General features: G+C 40.9%; 1 long non-coding RNA gene across 1 annotated transcript; it reads right to left on the bottom strand.

The window, feature by feature from the left end:
• Positions 1–3,484: 3,484 nt before the first annotated feature.
• LOC103600081 lies at positions 3,485–6,832 on the bottom strand. Its single transcript, XR_551358.1, has 4 exons — positions 6,616–6,832; positions 6,122–6,319; positions 5,746–5,897; positions 3,485–3,551 (listed from the first exon to the last, which is right to left on the bottom strand). It is a non-coding gene; the product is annotated as an uncharacterized LOC103600081 (long non-coding RNA).
• Between the last annotated feature and the right edge of the window lie 311 nt (positions 6,833–7,143).

Below are 7,143 nucleotides of genomic sequence, written 5' to 3'. Positions count from 1 at the left end.
AGAACACATCTGGTGGGGTCTTCTTTGGTGGTGGCTTTACAGCAATGCAGGGGTCTCATATAGCAGAAAATGGCAGAGCAGAGAGAGAGAGAAAGACTGTCATGTGCTCTCCTTTTAAAGCCATCAGAACCATGCCCCTGACCATCCTCATTAATCTATTCTTTATGGCATGGTCTAGCAATCTAATCACCTCTTCAAGGACCCCCCTTTCAATTACTATAATAGGAATTCCCACCCTCAACAGTTACAGTGGGAATTAAGCTTCTAATATATGAACTTTGTGGTACACAATTCAATCCATCCACAGCTCCTTCTTTTGTATTCTGGCAACAACTGAATCCTCATATCCATTTTAGCATATCCTGGATCTATTATATACTACTTGTATTATTCAAGTACAAAAACCAGAAGTGAGGAAAATGAATTCTTCAAATCAATTTACTTATGAATAGACTGGAAACAGAAACTAACCAGGAGTTCCTAATCAACATTTAAAAAATATCTTCAAGAAAAAAAATAGATTACATAGAATCAGAATGAATAAGATATATGAGACATTATTCTTGATGACTTTAATTGATTCATAGTCTATCTCTCCTACTACTTTTGACACAATTTCTCTTCTTAGGCTATAAAATAGCACAGAGACACCATCACCATTCTTCTTGGTATAACACTCCCTTCGTACATCTTATTTTTAGTTCTCTCCATTTCCTGGAAAAGTGCACTGTGTGTATACATACACAGAAATATCTACACTCTTGATTTCACATCTCATGGTTGAAGTTAGGTAACTGCAGCTAGGCCATTATTCCACATGCAATCTTAAGACCACAGTCTAAATCTTCCTAATGGAATATTATATTCCAAACTAAATCTCATTTACTTCCCAGATGATGTCCAATCAACCATTTGTTTTTCACCAAGGAGACTTGGCAGTGCTTGGGTTAGTGATTATCACATTCCTGTGACCTTGTTCCACCATACGAATCATGCCTTTAACATCTTCCTTTGACATTTTATGAGAATGGAGAATTCTGAGAGGACATGGGCATACACTCCATGATGTGACTGAGTGTTGAGGCATGTGCAAGCATTATTCAAAAGGACAAGGAAACAGTCATTGTCATCCAGCAGCTCTCACTTTCAACAGTCCTGATTTGAAAAGCAATGTTACTTTATAGTAAGCTTTTCAGAGAGCTTTGAAGGGTATTCTCTCCTGGACTTTCTCTGTAGCTTGTTCTATTATTACAAAGAGCAATTTTGTGTTTCTCCTTCTATCATGGCCTTACTCTAAGATATGAATTAAATTAATTATTTTTTAAGTAACTTCAGCTTTGAGATAATTATTTTCCAAGGACAGTAATTTAAGGCTCTAGAGTACAATGTTTTCTACCAACTCAGTAAAAGAACACATACTATTAATGTAGTCAACCAAAGACAAACCATTATGAATTAACAATCTTGGTTCAAAGAAAATCCTTTTAATACTGAGTCAAAACCAGGTCTTGTAGAGCATATTTTCAATTCTGCATAAAATGGCGAGTTATAAGCACTCAGAGCAAAGAATCATTTTGACAATTGCACTAAAGTATACCATGATTAAGATCTTTATATTCATTTTCTGCAGCTGAGTGGGAACAGCATATTGTAAAACTTTCATAGAAGTATTTTTAATGTCTAAAGTAGACACTAATAACTTACTATCTGGCAGTGTTAGTCTAGAAAAAGTAACAAAGATTAACAGTATAGCTAACTATAAATATATACTGTCAAAGACACTCATGAGTGACTGCTTCACTTTTATCCATACTTAGGACTTTATGCTCTATACCCATCAGAGAAATTTCCTCCTTCAAACAGCTTCTAATCCCCTATTTTGCCTGTATTAGTAAGGTTTCAGGAGCTATGAATAATTTATGTCTTTAGAAACACTGTAAATATTTCATTAAAAATTTACTATTAAATATTTATTAAATAATGAAGCCCAATAAAACTATGTAAATTTTTCAGTTTACAAAGAAAAGCAAAGAGAACAAGGACTTTATAGACTGCAGTGAAAGTGACACACTGTTCTCTGAGGATAGCTAAAGTCTAAAACTCTATTGTAGGCCCATTAGAAACAGTGTCAGTATTTTTTCAGTTTACAAAGAAAAGCAAAGAGAACAAGGACTTTATAGACTGCAGTGAAAGTGACACACTTTCTCTGAGGATAGCTAAAGTCTAAAACTCTATTGTAGGCCCATTAGAAACAGTGTCAGTATAGTGTGGAGAGTAACGATGACTTTATGGCTATATGAAGTTCATAGTTTGTTGGGAGCCTGAAGCCCCACACCCCTTCTTGTGAGACCACTCCTACGTGACAATCTGCTCAGATGGCCGTGCTTTACATGATAACTGCCTCGAAATCTTTATGCCAGAAACTGATTGCTCCTGGCTATGCAAGTTAATTTGCAAGTGACCTTTTATCCTTCTCTAGAAACTGTTTAACCATAAACATTCTGGGTGGCAACCATTACTTTGAATGTCCTGTCTTTGTCTCTCCTCAAGATATTATCATATCTTTACATTCCAGACCCTTTGCAGCATGCCTGCCTTCTCCTATATAAGATGTAACCTAAGAATCAATAAACGAGACTTGATCAGAATACTGTCTTGTCTCAATTTCTCGTGTCTCTTGTCCCATCCAATTCCCACTCCCCCCTCCAGGGTCTGCGTTGAATATCCCGCGGGTCGGGACATTTTTGGCGCCCAAACGTGGGGCCTGGATACGGGGGACAAAGTGAGGAAGAAGGCGCATAGGAGGGTCGACCACTGAAAATGAAAGAGTAAAACCTTCATCCGCCGCGGGAACCTGCTGCGTCAGGATAAGGTGAGTAAGAGCGCCTGATAATGGGACAAGAATTAAGAATTAAGAATCAAAAATTAAGAATTAAGAATTAAGTTGTCATGACGTGTACATAAGACAGTTACAAAAAGCTTTAAAGACACGAGGAGTAAAGGTTAAAACAAGTGATCTATTAAGATTTTTTGATTTCGTGAAGAATTTTTGTCCTTGGTTCCCAGAAGAAGGGACTACTAATTATAAAAGGTGGTCTTGAGTTGGAGATATCTGTGGGTTCCGGGGTGCTGAGGATAGAAGCTGAGATAGCAGAGTGTGAGATATTAGTGGCCCAGGAGACAAAAGTGGAGACTTCAGGGGTCTCAGGGCCAGAGGCTGGTGAGGCAGGAGTCACAGCATGAAGAAGTTGCAGATAAGTTTTTCTGTTAAGAAAAGAGAATACAGTGCTAGGAAGTGTAAATAGCGAGCAGCTTACTAAGATATTGCTTAGCGTTTTAGGTTTGTAATTTTGATAATGTTAAAAGATATGAGGAAAAAGGAAGACTTAAAGCTTGAGAGAAGAAAAAAAAATGCTTATAGAACAAGACGGAGGTTGAGAATGAACCTTTTTCATGGAAAGAAAAAAAAAATTCTTTAAAAAAGATGTTTAAATTTGAAAAAAATTTTTCCTTATGGCTTCAGTGATTGATAGGAACAGGCTCTCTTGGCACTATTAAGGAAATTAAAGAATTTTGTGATGTTTTTGTCAACTAGCAAGAAATTAAAAAAGAACAACAATGCTTTTAATGCCATTGTCCATAAGCTTTGAATTATTTTTAGAAATTAAAACTTGCTATTATGTGTTCTAAAAATTAATTTAGGCAATGAGATAGATAATGGCTTGTGAGGCTGGTGCTAATACTGGTATATTTTTGTTTTCATCTTTCTCTTGAGGGTCCAGAAACAAAATAAACTCACATCATCCCAACTACCTAATGAAACCAGAGTACATATGACATGGAGCAAAACCTCTGAACACATTAGCAATTTATACTTGTATTCAATTTCTACATTTATATGTATCTGTAGTCTTATCCACCCACTATAACTCCTTTTTTCACCAGCAGTTCCCAGGACATTCGATTTGAAGCATCTAAAAAACCACAGGGTCTAAAATAGGGTTGCAGATATGGGCCCAGGGTTGATTACTGAAGAATGACACATGGCATCCTTCTTTTTCCTTGCTGGCTACTGCCCAGAGGAGCTGAAGATGAGCTTCTACCCCTTAATTCTCTTTGCTTTCATTTCTCATAGTGTTCAATCACATGTCTGAGCTGCTGGGGTTTTTTCTTCCATTGAGTCTGCATAGCTAACCTAACACAATTAATTGGTAGGAGATGATGTAAACAAATATTAAAAAGTTCAGGTTAGAAAATCACACATTAGTTGAAAAATGTCTATTACTATATTTCATAATCTTATAAAACCATTTAATCTTTCATTTATGAAGGAATTCATGGAGACTTGCAAGATATTGACTTGAAGAGCTGAAGAAACATTTTTGATTTTCCAAAACCATGTTCTTCCATGTTACAACTTACTGAAGGGGCAGAAGGAATGGCTTAGTGTACATGGAAAGATTGAGTGATGGATGTCCCTCCTCAGTGCTCCATGGGCATCCCTTGTACACATCTTAAATACCACACAATTCTAAAATAGTGGACTGGTCTGCCTGTCACTATCCTCTTCTCTTCATCAGCTTCTCCTCTTCACAAAATTCCTCCACAGAAAAAGCTTTGATTTGACTTTGTACCCTCAGTGTCCAGCACAAAGCCGAGCACATAGTGGACTCTCATTAAATGACTGTTGAACGAATGAAACAAACTTTGATATGACAACATATATATGTTAACATGCATGAGACAAATATTATTGCACGATGACAAAAGAAGTGAGGCACAGCACAACATTTTCCCCTCATAGAAGTTTTCTTGATTTAAGAAAACACTTCATATTCCATCTACACTTCACATTGCAAATAAAAAAAGGTTTTAGTATTGAGTTTGGTAATTACGCTGTCCTAGACTGAAAGATATGAAGTAGCATTGCCACTTTTTGAAAAGAGACGGCCTTCATGGGAATACCTATCTTACTTATATCTTTGGGTGTGGGGAATTGGGGAATTTGGGAGCCTCTAGAAACTGATATAACTGAAATTAAGCTTCAATTTCTCTAACATATTTCAAAACGATTTGAAAGAAAGGGTAACGTAGGTTTCTGCATAAACCAGCTGAGCAATCTGATTTGTAGCAATATAGGATCAAATACGGAATTTACTTTCAAAGGAAGAATGCAAAAATGCAGGTTCAAATTGCAGCTGACCTTGATGAGTTAATTCTAGAAATCAGTTGCTGAAATCTGATTATTTCTATACACCCTGTCCCCATCCCCTGCCCCCGTTATATCATATAGTAATAAGCAGTTTTGAAGAAAAATCCATTTGCCCTGGAAATATTTATCTTTAAACTACATAGACTGCACCCAATTAACTGTTTACCCAGAAGTGCAGCAGAGAAAAATTCAAGTCTATTGCTAATATAAAAGCTTTCTTTAAAAAAAAGTAAATGCTAATAATTGAAAATATTTCTGCTTAAATTAAAAAATAATAAAATATACGCTAAGAAAGGCAAAGATGAAATACTCTGACCAGAACTTAATTTCTGGAACCTAGTTGTTTTTACTCAGCAGTTTTAATTAACATAAATATTCTTTAAATTTGTACAATAAACGTATTAAATTTTCAAAAATAAAACCACCGAATTACTACCCCCCCACACGTAAAGTTCCAAAAACGTGAGCTAAACATGCACATATCCTCACTGCAAAGAATTTTTTAACACGAGAGCATTTTGCTGTCTCCTTACCTCGAGTGCAGAAGATTGCAGAGGGGCCAGCCGATTTATTTGCTTGCAGCTTAGGTATCATAAAAGGGAAGGGTCGTCTCGCTTGCTCATTTTTGTCTTTTTTTTAAACCAAGCATCGTGCATCTACCCTGCCTCATTCGCCGAGGGATAACCTGGAAGAAGCGCCGCCCGCAAAGTGAGAGCCCGGAGCAGACGGTCCCCGAGTGGCCGCCCCTCCCTTTCGGTGACGTTCCACTTCCTGTCGGGCTAAAAGGCATTCCCGAGAAGCTCGGTTTTGTAGTTTCCAGCCCACCTCGGAAAGCCAGCCCTCCTTTCCCCCAGTTCCTCCTCTAGGTAACAACTTTTAATCATTCACGTGACGGACCCCCGATCTGACCCTAGCAATTGCCCGGAAAGGCGCCAGCAGCAACGTTTCCGCCGACTAGGAGGTGCCCCGAAAAGGCCCGCAGGGCTCGCCTCCTCGCGCTCCGCACGCCTTCGCGTCCCGCCGACGAGTCAGCTGCATGCACTTCCCTGAAACTGGCAGTGAGGGTCTGACAAGAATTACGGCGGCGGCTGCCTCCCCGTGGATGACCTGGAAGCGAAAAGGACGTGCACGAATTCTAGAGTTTCGGAGGTTCAGCGGGCTGAGATGGTCGGGGAAGCAATGCGTTAATTAAACCTCAACTCAAGCACGGACTTCTTTTAAATACCTTTAAGAGTCTTTCTTTCGAAAGACACTGATCGCCTCCCGCTTGGCAATACAGGAGAGTCAGGCTCTGCTTTAGGAAGCGAGTTGTACTACCCGGATTTGGGTGCCCACTGGCGCTTCCTGCGTACTGGCAGCAAGAGAACACGAGGCCGCCTGGACTCTTAAGCATTGCTACCTACCGCTCCAGGATTCATGCCGCTGGAGAAATGGCGAAAGGGCAGGCGCTGGGGGCCAGTGCATCCGGGAACACGGGGGGCAGGCGCCCAGGGTGGGCGTGAACGGGCTCGCCCTCTCAGCCAGCTCAGTCTGCAGGTCGCCTCCTGAGGATTTTCTTCCTGCGTCCAGGTGGCGGGACGAGGCGGGCCCCTCAGGCCCCCTCTTAGTTCCCACCTCCACTCACTCCCGCCCCTCCCGCTCTCCGATACCCCGGGTAGTGCCTGGCACAGCTTCCGCCCCGCCCCGGCCACAAGCCCCGCCCTCCATCGTGCGGGTCCCGCCCTCGGCCCCGCCTCCTGCCTTTCCCGTCCCAGGACGCGTTGCGCGGCCCGGGCCGGAAGTCGGCGAGTTCCCGGGTGTGTGTCTGTGTCTGTCTGTGTCTTGCAGCGCCGTGCGGCCCCGGACAAACCCTGGGGGTTTCCGTCTCGGGAGTCAGCACCCCACGGAACCACTGCCATCACCCCACGGAACCACTTCTAGAGGGGAGGAGA

The sequence above is a fragment of the Galeopterus variegatus genome, unplaced genomic scaffold (assembly GCF_000696425.1).
Source record: "Galeopterus variegatus unplaced genomic scaffold, G_variegatus-3.0.2 Scaffold3222, whole genome shotgun sequence".
NCBI lineage: Eukaryota > Metazoa > Chordata > Mammalia > Dermoptera > Cynocephalidae > Galeopterus > Galeopterus variegatus.
Note: the sequence above shows the minus strand (reverse complement) of the source record. Positions and strands in the feature narration are given on the sequence as shown.